The sequence below is a fragment of the Anomaloglossus baeobatrachus genome, chromosome 5 (assembly GCF_048569485.1).
Source record: "Anomaloglossus baeobatrachus isolate aAnoBae1 chromosome 5, aAnoBae1.hap1, whole genome shotgun sequence".
Lineage (NCBI taxonomy): Eukaryota > Metazoa > Chordata > Amphibia > Anura > Aromobatidae > Anomaloglossus > Anomaloglossus baeobatrachus.
Window position 1 is genome coordinate 386,731,959 of NC_134357.1, and position 18,397 is coordinate 386,750,355.

At 45.5% G+C, this 18,397-nt stretch overlaps 1 protein-coding gene across 15 annotated transcripts in view; it reads right to left on the reverse strand.

Annotated features, from left to right (window-relative positions):
* The window catches only part of SRCIN1 (SRC kinase signaling inhibitor 1), a 728,586-nt gene that overhangs the window by 432,062 nt on the left and 278,127 nt on the right, over nucleotides 1-18,397 (reverse strand). The window contains exon 1 of one of the 15 annotated variants that reach the window (XM_075350089.1): nucleotides 15,836-16,526. The exons of the other annotated variants lie outside the window; for them this stretch is intronic. The gene's annotated coding sequence lies outside the window, so the exon portion shown is untranslated. Of the gene's footprint in view, nucleotides 1-15,835; nucleotides 16,527-18,397 lie in introns of those variants that run through there. 15 annotated transcript variants of the gene reach the window in all.

The following is an 18,397-nucleotide window of genomic DNA, read 5'->3' on the forward strand; positions in this document are numbered from 1 at the left end:
ATTTGAACCCAGAACTATAGAGCTACAAAGTAATAGGGTTAACCACTGAGCAATGGTGAACTTACCCTTAAAGGCAACCTGTCAGGTTCCTTAGGCAATCTATACCAGCAAACCCGTCCTATTCAGCCTTGTATAATATCATTCTCTAAAATCAATGTGTAAAAAAATAATTTATTACCTCAGTTTTTTGTATGTAAATTAGGGCCTTGACTAGTCAAAGGGGCGGGGTTTCCTAATCCTAGTTGTCCCTCTTTCATGTTATAATCTCAACTGTGAGCCGTCAGTCTTTTTATCTAGATGGAGTCATGCTCTCTGCCTGTGCACCCCTCTCCCATTAGCCACAGGGGACTTTATTCAGTAGTAGCAGGTTTCTACTTGTCCATACACAGGAGGTTTTTAACCCAGACAGAGGCGTTAGAGTAAGTACCCAGTTATGAGGTATGCCTTGACATGGCTACTGGGCAGATATAGAAATGGATATTTTTCTATGTTATACATCTCACTTTTTCCTAGCTTTCCTTAAGCGGTAATGCATGTCTATATTCTTATATTCTTACATTCTTGGTTTGCGTGCTTTAGCATTTCAGAGTGCAACTGTCTTTTTTTGACCCTTTTCATGTTATCACCGTGTCCTGGCTTCAGAAAGGTGCACTGCACATGACTGGAACCCCAGAGGCTGTTTTCTGATCATGCACAGAGACGTGTCAAAAGACGGATTTGTAACATTTTAAAAATGCACTGAGCTGGATAAACAATTGCATTAACTCCAATATTAGCACAGTTTCTATCCTGTACTTATTTCCTCCTATGTTTTCCTCATCTTCTGCAACCTATTTTCTCTGCCATCAATAAGATTCTTTCTCCCCTCTTTACATTGTGGAAATCTGTGTATGTGACGCCCTGGCCTATCAGGTCGTCATAGGGTATTGTGCAATCTGCCCTTCTGTGCAATATCCACCTACTCCTTGGTTACGGGTCCCTAACCAATGGTGTTGCCAAAACCAGCTAATTAAAATCCTAGGAACACTCTGCACCACACCCACCAGACACACCAGTGGATGGCCTGCGTGGAATAGGATCGCCCACTTTGGGGGTTGGTTAAGAGGAGGTCAGGAGTGTCAGGAGTAGGCCAGTGTAGTGTTGGAAGTGAAAGAGAGAGGAGGTCAGGAGCTGGGCTCCTTGGAAGTACTAGGCAGCAGATGTTGGTCTGGGCCTGGCAGGCGCTGGACCCCCGGTCGTAGGGGATCGTGACAAGGGGCACGGTATTGTCGTGGAGGACAGCCGGTGGCCTTGTACCATCACCGGGCTGGGACCAGGGCACAACAGGGTTCGTGGACCCTAGGTCAGGGAGTAGCTTCAGGCAACCTGACAATTTACCCGATGAGAATGGAGCCTTCAAGATCCGCTCTCCACCCGCTCCAAAATCTGGGTACTAGCGCAACGAGGGGGATAGGACTTTCCACTAAAACGGTCCAGGAAATCCCAAGCTTCAACCCTGAGAGCAAGATCACCCAATTAGCCACACTGGGGAGCGCGACCCGATTAGTTTCAAGCTATAGGGGCAAACTAAGAAGAGAACAAGGTGCCAAGAGAAAGGTCACAGATCGTCTGGCAACACCAGCAGGAACGGGACCCAAACGTGCTCCCCTCAGCGGCAGCGGTGTCCAGAACTTTGGTTTAGTAAGTTGTCGGTGTCAGCTTTATGGACTGAGTGAGTATGCAAGTGACCCTTACCTCTCCAACGTCACATCCCCGTCGCATTCCCCCCTACCCGTGGAGGGGTTAACACCTGGCTGCCTACTCCATCGCCACCGGGTGCTCCCAGCTGCAGCAGTGGTACTCCACCTTACCACACACCATGGGTGGCGTCACGAACTTTAGATACACCATCCCTTGTAAATACCCCCTTAATTTGAGTGGCCGCACGACCCCCGGGTCCGGACACCCCTCAAGCCACCGTGGATCTGGATCCGAGCAGCCCGGCTGCTAACGTGGGGCGGCACACCTCAAAATTCCTGACGTCACGAACAGGATACGAGCAGGACCCACTTACCTGGGTGACCTGCGCCTTGAAGACTGAAATCCGTGAGTCAAATCCTGTTTCCCGCCATTTCCGCCATCTTCCGCCATCTTTTCGCGCCAAAACGCCATCTTCCCCGCGAAAGCGCGCAAAGCAGAAGCCCCGCCTTTCATCCTGAGTGTGAGGCCGGAACCGGAAGTTCCCAGAGGGCCACAGCATCGAGAAGAGTGCTGAGTGAAAACCGAGGAGGCGTGACGGCATGTAACTACAGCGGAAAAAAAGCAGGGACTCCAGGACTCTGCAATAACGTTCCTGGACAGTGCAGAGTTAAGATGGCAGAAAGGCGCGGCTGTTCAACACAGGCTCCCGGAGCAGCTCCGTGGATGGAGACGTGGAGGATGGCTGCGGCAGTGCAAACCCATGAGACCGAACTTCCACGAGAGGAGCGGGTTACCCAGTCCCAGTTGATTTCACTAATCCGGCCAATGCGGCTGTGGGATCCGAGCCGCTCCCGCTCCAGGCCAGCACCCAGCTGCCGTTGCCTTCACCCTCCGCTGCGGCTGACCCTGAGGTGCTGCCCGCACCACCGGCAGCGGACCCCTCGACTTCTGATAGAGATGATCAGTCTGTGGCTTCTGACCAGATTGACCTGGTTACCGTAGACTCGGAACCGGAGGCGATGTAAGAAGGTGATTCAGGTTCCAGTACCCCAGAAGCTGCAAGGGTGCCATGTTTTGGAGGAAATGGCTGAAGGATGATACTGTCGTTACAGGCACAGATGGCATTGGAGATCATGGAGATGGAAGCAGAGTCCACTTCGGATGAGATCTCAGTTGATACCATGGAAGTAGTGCCTATCTGCCGTCGCTGTGGTTTACCAGGGCACTTTGCAAGAGTGTGTCCAGGAGGTGCCCAACGCTAAAGGGACCAGAACCTGCATGTTTTAAAGTTTTATATGGACTGTCACCTTTGTTGAACGTTCTCCAGTGTTCAAATGGAGGAGGCTGTCAGGGACTGGCTGAAGGGTTCCTGATGGAAGGGGACAGGAAAGTTCTGCAATAATTAGACTGCGCCCTCCTTGTTGAACCTTTTTCCACCCTTTATTCCAGAGAAAAGGCCATCAGGGACTTGGACGGTGCAGTGCTGGTAGACGGCACCAGGAGGCCCCGGTGGGGGTCGGCGCAAGGAGCAACGGCTACCAGGTTGCTCAGGACTTCTACAGAGTCATCTATCACAACGCCCGGGACCTTAACCTGGTCACAGACCCACAATAGGTTTGCAGGGGGTGGGTTAATGGGATCCGGGACATTGGGACTGGACTGTTGCAGGAAGAGGCTGCAACGGAGCAGGTTGAGCCTCCGCACAGTCAAGTGACTTAGGTGGCAATTGACCCTGTAACTGTTTTCCATTAATACCACTTACTTTTCCAGCCTTTTGTTATCCCAGTCCCAATTTGTTTTGAGATGTGTTGCTGCCATCAATTTCTATCAGTTGATTTTTTTCAAATGAAATGGAAAAATGTCTTACTTCTGATCTGTGTTTTATGTTCTGTCGTGAATAAAATATGGCTATAAGACATTTCCAAATCATTGCATTTATGTTTTATTTACAGTTTGCACAGCATCCCAAATTTTTTGTAATTGGGGTTGCAATTATGAGTAGTTTCTCGCCAAAGCACAGCAATCATTTCATAAATCACAGTAAGGGACCTTAGAACTCTTGTCTCTAATCTTCTCTTCTTACATGCTGATTTTTCAGGATTAAATCTGTAAATTGTATTTTAAAAAAAAAATAAAATGCTACGTGTACATGATATTCTGAACAGAAATCACTGGACATAGTGTCTATGCTTTGTCGGCTTAGAAGTTCTTTAACTCTCATTACAGTATGACATTAGGTAACCAGTCTCTACAATAGACAAAACTGTAAACTAGAGTTGGTGTGAATAATTTCACACGACCCATTCGATCGGCCACAAATACACTGTGGCCGCTGAACTGAATAGGGAGTACTGCCTCTTACCTGATGACATGCATGGCCTTTTTTTTTTATTTAGCGGTCTGGTGACACGTCATAATTTCCTTGTGATGCACATGTGATGTGCGCCATGGTAGCTAATCAAAAGAAGAGTCGTAGATATAAGCAGGTAAGGGGAGGTACCCTCTCTGCCATGGAGTAGCCACAGATCACTGCTGTGGACGATGGAATGGGACAAGAGAATAAATTTGCATCTACTCTCTAAAGACCCTTCAACCTTTTCTCTAGTTTAGCATCAAACCAAATAGTAATAATATTATAATAATATTTATTCATTTATATAGTGCTGTTAATTCCACAGCGCTTTACATACAACGGCAACACTGTCCCCATTGGGGCTCACAATCTAGAGTCCCTATCTGTATGTCTTTGGAGTGTGGGAGGAAACCCACGCAAACACGGGGAGAACATACAAACTCTTTGCAGATGGTGTCCTTGGTGGGATTTGAACCCAGGACCCCAGCGCTGCAAGGCTGCAGTGCTTACCACTGAGCCACCGTGCTGCCCAGTAGTAGAAAAACTTTATGTATAAACTTTAATAGATTTTTTGGCCATGGTACCGTGTTTTTCCAAAAAAAAAGTCATCCCCCAAAAATAAGCTCTAGCAACCCTTCAGCATTTTTGGAGCAAAGCGTAAATACAAGCCCTACTCTGAAAATAAGCCCTAGTCGCGGATCAATAATGAAGTGTCCGTGCAACTAAAAAGTTAAAGATACTGCAGGACACTTCATTATAGACAGCGGACACCCCACAATGATACTCACCAGACACCGAGTGGGAGGACCTGCAGTGATCGCACACCCACACTCATCAGATCTCACACCCGCAAACATCAGATCACACACACACACACCACATCCTGAGATACTGATTTCATCTAGCCAGCAGAATCCTGAGACGCAGTGCCGTGGAGCGCAAAGAACTGCGAATGGAATGCTTAGGCTGCTTTCACACATCCGGTAGGTGCAGAGCCGGCCAGTCCGGCTCTAAAACCTATGCAACAGATGCAGCGAAAAAGCCGCATCCTTTGCATAAGTTTTTTAAATGCGGCCCGTCCTGTTTTTGCCGCTTGCGGCATGCTACTGAGCATGTGCAGTGGCAAAAACCGCATGTGGCGGCCGGATGCGGTTTTTGCCGCATCGTGCCACATCCGGCGTCCATAGGCATGCATTGAAAAATGTGCCGCATCGGCCGGATGCGGCGCGATGCGTTTTTTTTTTGCCGCACATAAACGTGCCAGGCAACGTTCCATCCGGCCGCCGCAGCGGCTAAATCTGCCGCATGCGGCATAAACCAGACGGAACGCAAGCCCATGCGGCAGAATGTGGCACTAATTAAAGTCTATGTAGGAAAAACGCAACCGGCAGCAAAAAAAAAACGGTTGCGTTTTTCCTGCAAAGTGCCGGATTGTACCGCACAGGAAAAAACGGAGGTGTGAAAGCAGCCTTACAGGAACTGTAATGTGTTCCACTGCCGAATCCTCCATGCAATCTACTGCACTGCGTTCCATCTATCCATACGGCCAGAGGTATTCTGTACTGCCGGATGTGGTGAGTAACTAGTGAGTGTGTGTGCACGATCTGATCAGTGATTGTGTGTGTGATCTGATGTGTGTGTGTGTATATATGAGTGTGTGATCTGATGTGAGTGTGTCGGCCAGAAGCAGGGGAGGACGACGTGCAGCATATCTGCTGGGAGCGCCCACCAAAAATCACAGGGAGGACCTGGGAGCCACACAGACATCCGGGGTCTGGTAAGTATGAGTCTCCTGGGAAGGGGGGGCGGTCTACTTTTTTGGGGGGGGTAAACTTACCCCCAACCATGTTTCTCCAAGAAAAAAAACCTCCTCCAAAAATAAGCCCTAGTGCTTTTTTTGAGGCAAAAAAAGTAAGACAGTGTTTTATTTTTGGAAAAACACGGTACTACATGCAGTTTAGCTGCACATCCCAGCTGCCTGGAAAGCATGTTGTGCCGTTTTCAGGACATTTCCTAGAATAAGTTAATTGTCAGAAATGCTAAGTTATAGTTTTCAAAATAAATGTTTTAATGCACTAGCCAAATTTCATGAAATGACAATGTGCAGCGATGCTGTTGAGAGTTTCAGAGGGAACGAGACACAGTTCTCTCCACTTACCGCACTCGTAAAGCTTGGATATTATGGATGACTGGATTTGACAGCTGAGATCAGAATACTGATGGTGCTAAGCTTTAAATGCTTTATGCTGTCTGCTAGTAGAGCACAAACTTGAAATATTATGTGTCTACCAAGATGATATTATATACCGTTTTCAAACTCTACTGTATACATCAAAATATACAAGGGCTAAAATGTGACAAATGTGGTCAGTTTGTAGGTGTCAGAAAACATGGAGAGGGATGTTTTGTAGACAAAATGAGATTTGTAGATAAGATTTATTTCAAATTGTAAAGTGTAAAAAGTAAAAATCAAGTATTCCCCTGAAGCTAGTGATTTATAGGGAATCTGTCAGTAGGATCAACCCTCCAAAGCCGATATGGACATGCAGGCCATAAGAAGCTGAAAAAAATTATACCTTGATATCTGTGATCCGATATCTTATTATCAAGAAATCCGTGTTTTCCTTATATGTATATGAGCTGCTCCAGGCTATTTGCCGGACATAGATCTCCCTCAGAATCTGCCTCCAGAGCCTATTTTATATAGAAGAGTTACCAGTGTGATGGCTGCTCTCTGCTCTCCTGATCTCACTGCAGAACTGTGTGTGATTATAACTGACACATCTGCAGGGTCCTCCCAGCTTCAGCCTCTATCTCACAGGCAGCAGAGCTGTATGTGATTATAACTGACACATCTGTAGCATCCTCTCAGCTTCAGCTTCTATCTCATGAGCAGCAGAGCTGTTTGTGATTATAACTAACACATCTGCAGGTAACTCTCAGCTTCAGCCTCTATCTCATGAGCAGCAGAGCTGTGTGTGATTATAACTGACATATCTGCAGGTTCCTCTCAGCTTCAGCCTCTATCTCACAGGCAGCAGAGCTGTGTGTGATTATAACTGACACATCTGTAGGGTCCTCTCAGCTTCAGCCTCTATCTCATGAGCAGCAGAGCTGTGTGTAATTATAACCGACACATCTGTAGGGTCCTCTCAACTTCAGCTTCTATCTCATGAGCAGCAGAGCTGTGTGTGAATATAACTGACACATCTGCAGGTTACTCTCAGCTTCAGCCTCTATCTCACAGGCAGCAGAGCTGTGTGTGATTATAAGTGACACATCTGCAGGTTCCTCTGAGCTTCCATCTCACAGGCCGACAGGATTGCAATATTGTTGCAATACAGCAGAGCTGTGAGAACTGCAGAAAACATGTTTGAAAGAAGACAAAGTTTTACTGTTCTGTGTTAGTTTAATGTCTCACACTGGTAAACACTTCTTTAATACTATTATTATTATTAATAATAATAATAATAATAATAATTAATTATTATTATTATTAAGTAGTTCTGGAGGCAGAATATCATGCAGATCAGAGTTCTGCCCAGTGGCATAACTTGAACCTCATAGGCCCCAATGCAAAAAGCTCCAATGGGGTCCCCAATTATTGCAAGTCTTTGCTAGCACTGGTCTTTTTATATAGGTCAAAGGGACTTTTTGGGACCTCAAGGCTGTGGTGTGATTGCACCCTCTGCACCTATTGTGGCTACGCCCTCTAGTCCTGCCCATAGCCTGGAACAGTTCATTTACATATAAGAAAAACATGGAATTTTCTGGAATAAGACATCAGATTGCAGATATAATATTATTCAGCTTTCTATGACCTACATGCCCATATAGATGGCTTAGGAGGGTTGATCCTACTGATAGGTGCCTTTTAATTTCACCCGTCTCCTCACTGACACACCCAGCTCCAGGGTCAGGGGGTACTCGTTACACGGCAGCGTGGCCCGGCTCCGTGACCCTGGTGGTGTCTTTCAATAATAAAGGGATGATGATTATGATGATGGGGGTTGTAGTTAAAAGTAAAAGTTCATGACGCCACCTGTGGTACTGCGGCTATGTGGGCAGCAGCTGCGCTGTGTATTCCCCAGGGCAGATGATGATGGCGCAGCTGAGGTGATATTGCTCCCCACAGGTGGAGCAGGACCCCTGGGCAACCGTTGGAGAGTCTATTTTTGGGCAACTGGTGGGCTTCAGGGTGCAGGGCCAGGAATGTGGACAATAACGGACAATGACTGCAGTTTCGTTACCTTTTACTTTACCTGGTAACCGGTGAGGAAGTCCTGGGAGACTGGTACAGATGGTGATGATGGTGGTCCGAATAGGCTGGAAGCCGTCGGGGAGGCCTCACTGGCCAGGTGGGTGTGAGACCTACCTGAAAGTAGGTACTTACTGACCAAGGGACCCCTCGCTTGCCCCCCTCTGTGGGGGCAACACTACTGTGACAACCAGGCCACTGGGATGTCACATCATCCTAATACCTTTTCAGCTAGTATCCCTTCAGTACCCCCTTTATAGTAACCCTAGCACTATCATGTTCCTCACTCCAATCAATCATGCCCACTGAAATCTTGGAAACAGATATGTAGGTTGCTATATAGCACTAATAAATTAGTTAATGGAGTGTTCAAAAAGTACAAATTTAAAATACGAATAGCTTTTCTCAAAAATCTATAGGTATGATAAATGATAAGGTTATATTCCCACACCCATGTGAATGTCAGTGTGCTGCCTAATTGTTTTTGGGGGGGGAGAGTGTATGGACTCGCTGAATACATCTTATTCTGATCAGAATTGGACATGCATGGAAACTGATGTACAAGGTTTGTTTTTTTATTTCCACCCATATCTCAAGATTCCCCATAAAGTTTAAAGGGAATCGGTCATGTGTAAAAATGCTATTAACCTGCAGATATGGGGTTAATTGGCAGGTTAATAGCATTCTGAACCTGCCAAGCACACACACTTAGAGCTGACATGGGTGCAGTTGTGGCGCCCTGGACAAGCCAGGTCGTCACAGGTACTGCAACAACACACCCCACACCCCGAGATAGGCACATCAGTCAGACACAAATCCTTGTTGCCTCCCTCCAGGGGCTGATGTCCACACCAGGTGGGGTGGAGCCAGGTGGTTGGCCCCACCCACTGAGGAGTTCACAGTCCTGGAGGCGGGAGAAGGAAGTCAGTTAAGCTCGGGCAGAGCTCGAGTGAAGTTGGAGTTGAGTTAGGGAAGTGGTAGTAGAGGAGCAAACTGACTGTGTCCGGGTACGTGGCCCGGGCACAGAGAGCAAGGTTGGCAGACAGTGGTGGCCGTCTGCAGGAGAGGCAGATCAACGCAGAACCGTAGGACCGGGGACGGGCGGTGGCCCGCCGGTACCGAACCGGGGAGCGAAGTGAAGCCAGCACAAACCGGCAGGGCCTACGGACGCCGACCAGGCTTGGAGTTGCCGTTAAACCGGTCAAATCCGTTAGCGACCGGAACCTCCGGGGTTTCCTAGCAGCAAAGACCCGACTGAAGGCAACCGTCCAAACCGAGAAAGGGAAATACAGCTACCGCCACAGCTAGAATTCCCAGGGCCAGAGCCTGCGGGCAAAAGGGGCTCCTCCGGCACATATCCAACCTGGGGAGCGGGTTACCGGTGGGAAGCCATCGGGACCGAAGTTACACAACAGGTGCAGTGAAAGGCAGCCACCACCAACCTTCCGGGAGTGACAACAGCAGCCGGCTGCGGGACCCGTCCATCCAGCCGTTTGTTTTACCGGAGACTCCGTATCCATTCTTGGCTGAGTAAGTACCACCGTGCCATCCAGCACCGCGCTGCCCCCGCGACCCTGCACTTCGCCAGCCCTGCCTCCCTGACACCTCACCGGGCCCCAGGACCACCAACCCCCCTACCCACGGAGGGGAGAGAACATCTCGGCTGCTCCCCGTCCAGAGCAGCGGTGGTGTCCCAACCTCACCACAAACCGTGGGTGGCATCACGGACCAACTCCCCAAACCCAAACTACCCCCTTTCACTCACAGGCGAGGAGCGCCACACGAGTCCCCGGATCCGGCCCACCGCTCGAGCCACCGAGCAGCAGCAGCAGCGTCGGACTCGAGCGCCAGCGAGAGTGCAGCGGCGACGGCTCCCTCCTCGCCCGCGACACAGTCATCGCTCAGTTTTAGTGAGCAGTGGTTGTAATCACACACCCTGCACTGACTGACAGCAGGCTCTTCTTTAGAGCTGGCTGTCAGTCAGTGCAGTGGGAGTGGGAATAGCTGCCACTCACTTTATATTGAGCAGTGACTGAACCCTGCTTACATTGCCTGTCTATATCTATAATGTGTGCATTGTACTTTTATGAGATGCAACTTAACCCTGTCTTTTTGTTTCCTTTCTTTCTTCATGTCGCCCAGACCACCATTATTATTTCTCCTAACCATATCATGTCTCTGCAAATTGTGCCACCCAGATGTTTCTGGTCGCTCAATTCTGTAGCATAAATCCATTCTATATACCTTCCACACACTGTGCACCTAAACATTCTGTATTATAATGCCAAACTCTGTGTCATTGAATATAATATATGACAAAAACAACTTGGCACTCAAATCTTGATGCAAAGAAGACATCAGTGTCCACCACTGAAGTCAGCGAGCGGTGGACACCGCAAGGTTAAGATAAGCACCAGCCTCTCCCAGGATATCTTTCACTGAATCACCTCTGCACACTGAGGAAGGTCTGTTAATGACCGAAACGTTTGTGCTATTCAGTGTTTGGAAATTAATATTCACCTTCTTTGCATCAAGATTTGAGTGCCAAGTTGTTTTTGTCATTGCTTATGGGATTGGATCCTACTTGTGCACCAGCTACAGAAGTGCCGTGTATTCCATTTCCTTGAATATAATATAGACAGATGCTGTGCACCCAAAATGGAACACCAACACACACACTTGGCCCTTGGATATACTACCACTGAACACGTGGCTCCCTGAATGCAATCCTGCTTACCACAGTACCTCTTAAATATAGTGCCATATAACATTCCTCCTGAAAATAATAATGCCACAGATAGTGCCACTGAAATATTACAGAACCACAGACGAAACCATAAAAGTAAGATTTCTTCTCATAGTGCCCCTGAAAACCCAAAGTATATCCTAAATATTTGAGTGTTAATACGAGTGATGCCGAAAGTGGCCCTTAAGAACTTCTGTACTGTACATTGTAATAAATTAAAGGGAAACTGTCAGCAGGTTTTTGCTATGTTTTCTGAAGACAGCAGGAAATAGGGGTTGAGACCCAGATTTCAGGGATATCTCAGTTATTAGGCTGTGTTCTGTTCTCATACAATGAAGGTTTTATCACCAGCAGATTATCACTGCCTGAACTACATGGCTTGTGAGCCCTTATCTGTCTATACTCCATCCTCTGACAAGCTACTCACTGTGAATAGACAATGTACACAGAGAGCTGTGGTATGCGTGGGGTTAGTTTTCTGAGCTCTGTAACATGCTACACATAAAAACTCTGATTGTGTTACAACTGAGGCACCCGTAAAGTAAGTCATACATCATTGGATTCAGAGTCTCTTTGCCTACATTATGTTGCTCTCAGATGAGGTAGCAAAAACCTGGTGACAGATTCCCTTTAAAACACTGATGCCACATATAGTGTCTTGACAATGTATATTATTCCCCCATCTTATGGTATTATGGAGGTAAGAGGAAGGATACAGCATAGTCGTCCTGAACATTGTCTCCTTTCTACTTATCTGCATAGGGGAACAGCAGAGAGACACCAGGAGACATCAAGGACATACCAAGGAAGTTGGAATTCTGGTAAAAATTACCTGTGTGCAGCAAATACTTTCCTCTATGCAGTGTCGTAACTTGAAACTTGTAGGTGCCGATGCAGAATCTCAAACAGGGCCTCAAATTATCCTAGGTCTGTAACAATATTGGATATTTCATATAGGCTAAAGGAACGGTTTTGGGCACCATGAATTGGGGGCCACTGCAAACTCTGTGCCCACTATAGTTACACCCCTGTATTTAGGGAATAGGGTATATTCTGCTCCAATCAAGATTAAATAAAGGGTCAACTAAAATGTCATGTTAGATGGACAATGAGGAGATAGGTTGGAAACAATACTTCTGTTTGATTCACATAGATGTTTGGCTGCCCTGATCAAGGCACCAAGACCTTCCTATAAGACACAAAAAAACACACGACCAGAAAACCAAAGCTGAATAAATGAAGGCTAGACAAAAAAACTCAGCAAAAAATGGTAGAACAAAAAAAAGAAAAAGGAAAATGTCAGACACATAAAACAAATACGGCAAATAGCTCGAAGGGGGAGAGAAGAAAATATTAAGACAAGACGACAGGGTATATTGTGAAGAATATGCCAGTGAACATCTGTTGACAGAGCATATAAAAGATCTGGCTTATTAAAAATGCATTGGGTTGAATATGAAAGTGGCACTTATTTTAATATTGTGCCAATGTCACAGCGGAGAAGGTTGCGCTATGGTGAGCAGCCAGCAGAGGGCGCGCAGTGGAGCGCATCTTCAGATAACCTGTGACTGGTAACGCTGCTACCATTGTATGAACTGTTTAACGAGGTCTGTGATCTGAAGAACATCATTTCTACACGGGAAGAGATCAGTGTCAAACACGACCTGTCGGCATCAGAGAGGGAAAAGGAGTCAGCACCTTTTCTTCAAGGAAGGCAATATAATATGACTTAATCTTTTCACTTCTGCTGCTTTTTAATAGGGTGGATTCACAAATAATTTGTGGAAGAATCCCATCCTGAAAAAAAAGTCAGCCAATAACAAAATAAAAGTGGTTAGATCCAATAATCCAACTATAATTACGTGCTTTCCTAAGGCACGGTTAATGTCTTAGCATGTAAATGATAGACAGAAGGAAACATTATTGGGAAAAAAAGGAGAATTTCTATATCAATATTCATATAGGCAAAATATCAGTATGTATCAATAACCAGAGGGTGATCCATTGTTCCATCCTGGTCATTAGCTGATTGCACCCTTGGCAATTAGCAGATGAGAGTTGCCAGATCTTGTAATTGTAGAACTGCACAGCCATCATTCATAGTTGTGCCAACTATGCCAGAGAGGGAGACAGAGAGATTCCAACGATGGCCTTCGTCAGCTTGATAGGACCAAGTGTGGTCCATATGTCCTGATATGACACACAGACATTTTAAGGAGACGTGTGGGTGGTTGGTGTCAGATTCGGCTTCATCTATGTTTCATATGATCCACAGCACATGTACCTCCCATAATGACAGCCTGGTATAATGTGGCATTACATCATCTTTTAGTGAACATCAAAATGAAGATGATTCAATATATCTGCAGAATTGCAGGCAGACCGTAGAATGAAAGCCCCACAATGCAGAGATCGATGTGCAGGAAACGTGTGTCCTTTCTAACATTGCGTGAAATTTGAATAATGATTTCCTTTTAAAAGGATTGAGGATCATACAACGCAATGCATATAGTTACTGACAAAACAGAAAAATAACCAGACTGGTAATGGATGGCTATATGATGGCCATACAAGTGACCAAGTGTGTAGAGTCATAAGGAGAAGCTACTTGACCCCAATGCAGGATCTGTAGTAGGTCTTTACCTACCATGCAGTGTCTTCTCATGTGGAAGAGGGGCCTTTGCATCGCCTCAGGCAGCAGGGTCAATAGAGGACAGTCAGCTCTGCACCCCTTATAGCTATGCCCCTGGTATTCAGATGATATAAAAGGGAAAAGCCTTTCCTATGTGCATGTGCAATTATATATTTCTTCTATTGTTCCTTGTAAACTGCATTTCAGGCAGAGGAGAACAGCGCTGTAGTGCTATACCATTATATATAATCCCTGCCGCCAGGATCACTATCTAGTCTCACATTTCCCCATATCTGGGAACATGAATACATAATCACAAACATACAAGAGAGTGATCTTAGTCTTCACCCTGAAGGATAGGGTCCTTTAAGAGTAAGGACTTGCAGCAATGGGTACTACTGGTCATTTCACCATCAACTGTGTTCAGAATAAGAATTTAATTTTTGTATCACCAACATATTCTTCAGTACTTTAGTGTGTTAATACTTTTTCACTAATATTTGGTTTATAAGGTAACAAATGGGGGAACAATTTGTTTGGGGGAGGAGGGTGCAAAGATTAACTAAGCTAAATGCTCTAAAGTCCTGACTCAATTGGCTAAAGAAAACCTCCTGTGGTCAACAAAAGGTTAGGGTCTAGTGGAAAAGTGGAGCGGATTGGTGTGAAAGGGACACGTGGCTTAAAATATTTTGTAACAAAACTTTAGAATAAACTAAGCCAAATCAGTGGTTGTGTCAAGATAGAAACATTAAAAACGTTTAGCATCCAGAATGACTGTTATAAAATTTGAAGCATTTTCAGTTTGATGAGTCTAAGTTTGAGCTTTCTATAACTGAAGGTAAGTAAATCTGTCCTAGTGAAGACACCCTTTAGTGACAATTCCCATGCCTTGTATGAAGACACCCATGCCTTGTATGAAGACATCCATGCCTTATATGAAGACATCCAGGCCTTGTATGAAGACACCCATGCCTTGTATGAAGACACCCATGCCTTGTATGAAGACACCCATGCCTTGTATGAAGACACCCATGCCTTGTATGAAGACACCCAGGCCTTGTATGAAGACATCCAGGCCTTGTATGAAGACACCCATGCCTTGTATGAAGACACCCATGCCTTGTATGAAGACACCCATGCCTTGTATGAAGACACCCATGCCTTGTATGAAGAAACCCATGCCTTGTATGACGAAACCCTTGACTTTTATAAAGACACCCATGCCTTTTATAAAGACACTCATGTCTTTCATGAAGACACTCATGCCTTTTATGAAGACACCTTTGCCTTTTAGGAAGACATCCTTGCCTTTTAGGAAGACACCCTTGCCTTTTATAAAAACACCCTTGCCTTTTATGAAAATACCCATGCATTTTAAGAAGACACCCTTGTCTTTTAGGAAGACACCCTTGCCTTTTATGAAGACACCCATGCGTTTTAGGGAAAAAAACCCATGCCTTTTATGAAGACACTCATGCCTTTTATGAAGACACTCATGCCTTTTATGAAGACACCCTTGCCTTTTAGGAAGACACCCTTGCCTTTTATGAAGACACCCTTGCCTTTTATGAAGACACCCATACGTTTTAGGAAGAAACCCATGCTTTTTATGAAGACACTCATGCGTTTTAGGAAGACACCCTTGCCTTTTATGAAGACACCCTTGCCTTTTAGGAAGACACCCTTGCCTTTTAGGAAGACACCCTTGCCTTTTATGAAGACACCCTTGCCTTTTATGAAGACACCCATACGTTTTAGGAAGAAACCCATGCTTTTTATGAAGACACTCATGCGTTTTAGGAAGACACCCTTGGCTTTTATGAAGACACCCTTGCCTTTTATGAAGACACCCATGTCTTTGTACAAGACTTAGCAGTAATGTTACCATGTGCCAAACTACCCAGCTAGGGGTTTTTTTTGGCTCCGAAATGTCCCAATTGTAAAGCATTGCTCCTGGCAAAATTTTCTAATCCAAAACACAGAGATATAGAGCAGCAATTCTTTCAGAAATCACATCTGCATTCAGTCCACAGAGTACAAGCACAGAATGCAGAAAGGTTTTACATAATGCATAAAGTCCAGCTGAAGGGGAGATGCTGAGGAATCACTTGCTGCAAGTCAATCCATCAGCAGCCAGGGATACCACATGAACTGTATGACTCTTACCTGTGGCAGAAGGTTGGTGACACAGGATGGAATGGATGGTTATCTGAATAGATCATCCTGTTCCTATCGCCTGTTTCTCTCTAGCACATTTTCCCTGAAGCCAAGCTGCTCCGAGTCAGAGAGTAACGAGATTTAGTTTGAGTAATTATAATTCTTAAGTGGCGTCAACCCTTGTCGACCATGTGAATAACGTTTATCTGAAATGTCCTCTCTTCTGCTAGGAAAGAAATTCAATCTGTAGCCTGAAAGGACCTTCTGATCGTCTGATCACCTGGCGGACACCAGGAAAAGAGGCAGCATGCACGAGAAGGCAAGACGGTGTAACCAGACATCCATGGGTCCTTGAAATACCATCCAAAATCTGATAGAATAATCATGTAGCTGAACCTTCAACACAGTTTATTGCTGCAGCTCTGTAAATCTTGAAGAGTCGTCCAAACCCCCGATGGACCATGAACGAGGCGACAGTAAGCAGAGCGTGAAAAATAGATGAAAGCCAATGCAAAGGAGAAATAATATTGTAATAATAAGTCTCTGCAAAAACCAAGCCAGGAATGAATGAGACGGAAAACCTCCCAGCTACAGTGTGAGAAATAATACAGAGCCGCAGCAGCAAAGCCGGAATCCACTCTGCTGCTATTCATCAGTAGCTGAGCCGAGTCCAGGCGCGCACACACACACATTGCCTCAGGAGAATGGAGGAATCACACATGCAGCCAGTACCTCTTCTACACCGCACTGTACCATCCCTACCTCCCCCATCTCTATGGGGGCTGCTGTAGTGTGTGCAATTCAACACAGTTCATGGCATCCTGAGAATACTGACGGTAATACGGCATGTATAGAGCGAGCAGAGAGGTGTGCAGCCTACGGTATTAACCATGCAGCGTTATGTGCTGTAATTTCAGGCTGTTGGAAGCATATTGCAAAATTTGCACATTTCATTCCAGAGAACACAGAAAATGTGGGATATTTATATGAATATGTTTTATTACTAGCCCTACAACATAACAAATATGGCAAAATTGGCAACCAGGACAACGCATTGGCTACGGCAGCTATAGGGTGTATGTGATCACGTACTGATGTCATATCTCACCGGGCATCATATATGCTCCTCACAACCTACAGCTAGCCATAAACATTCATTTTTGTGTCTGCACTTCCCATGATTTTTGTTGTTTTCTGCCAGCATTGTATCTCAAGAGCATTTGTGCTATGTAGCCGGAGTGCAAATTGGTGATAAACATTGCGTGACCGGTTGCCCATGTATATAGAAAATATGTCTGCATAATTCACTAACGTACAGATCATTGACTGCAGCGGAGAGATTATCTGCACCTCCACACAATACAATATGGGTCACGAAGGGACGGTATTTGATATTGTACGTGAACAAAAGAGCTACGTAAGCTAATAGGGGAGATACAAAGCAAAAAAAAGTCTGGGGCCTAGATATGCCACAGTAGATAGCTGCTCATCACTCAACTCTGTGGTTAGATCAGTCTCAGTCGTGGAGGTCAAAAGCAAATTTTGGACTATGTACTGTATATAAGGGCTCATTCAGACCAGTGAATTTTCTCATGCGAGACAAATCGTCCGAGTTTCATCAGTATTTTAATTATTTCGCTGGAGTCACACTCGCGAGAGACTCGCGTGAGTCTCGCATTGCAACACCCGGCACGGCCGCACTCTCTAACAGGAGCGGGTTGGCTGCATGTATTTCTATGCAGCTGAGACGCTCCTGTCCGAGGAGCAGCGGGCCATGTCGGGTGATGCAATGCGAGACTCTCGCGAGTCTCTTGTAAGTGTGACTCCAGCCTAAGAGTGTCATTAGTTTTTGGGTCAGTTTTCACCTTCAGAGTTTGGTCAGAGTTTCATCAGATTTTCTTGGATGGAAAAAAAAGGTTTCTCAACCTTCTCCTGTCAAACAATCTGCAAAAGTTGGACAACACACGGAGGATGCCTGAGTGCTGTCTGATTTTTTCACTGACCCATAGATATGCATTGGCAATTTTGATCAAAAGATCGATCGGATCAATATCGGACAAGTCTCAGTGATTTTCTTCGGACCACTCTGTCTGAGGAAAAATATGATTATGAGAAAAACCCATAGACTATCATAAATAGGAGTGCTTTCCGTGAAAATCACAAGAGTGCTCATACGAGAAAAACTAACGTCTGAATTAGCCCTAACAGAGCATAATGCAAATAAATTCAGCCAAAAAAGGTGAATCCCATCAAAGTCTAAAAATTTTCAGTAATAAATATTTCAGACAAAATGGAGTTTGGATATATAGGTAGAAACCGGGTGTCTCGCCGCGCTATCACCAATCAAACAAAGTGGATAAAATTATTCTATATCTTTATTAGATTGCAAGGGTCAGGTCAACGCGTTTCGGAGGTCGCAGGCTCCTTAATCAGTACATCAAGCAATGACACAAATAATATCAGACAAAATGGATTGGAAGAGGTGACAGCCACACTGTGGATCCTGAGAGAGACAAAATGGTCTTTGCCCTGTATGAGGACACCAATATTACGAATAATACATAGGGGTCT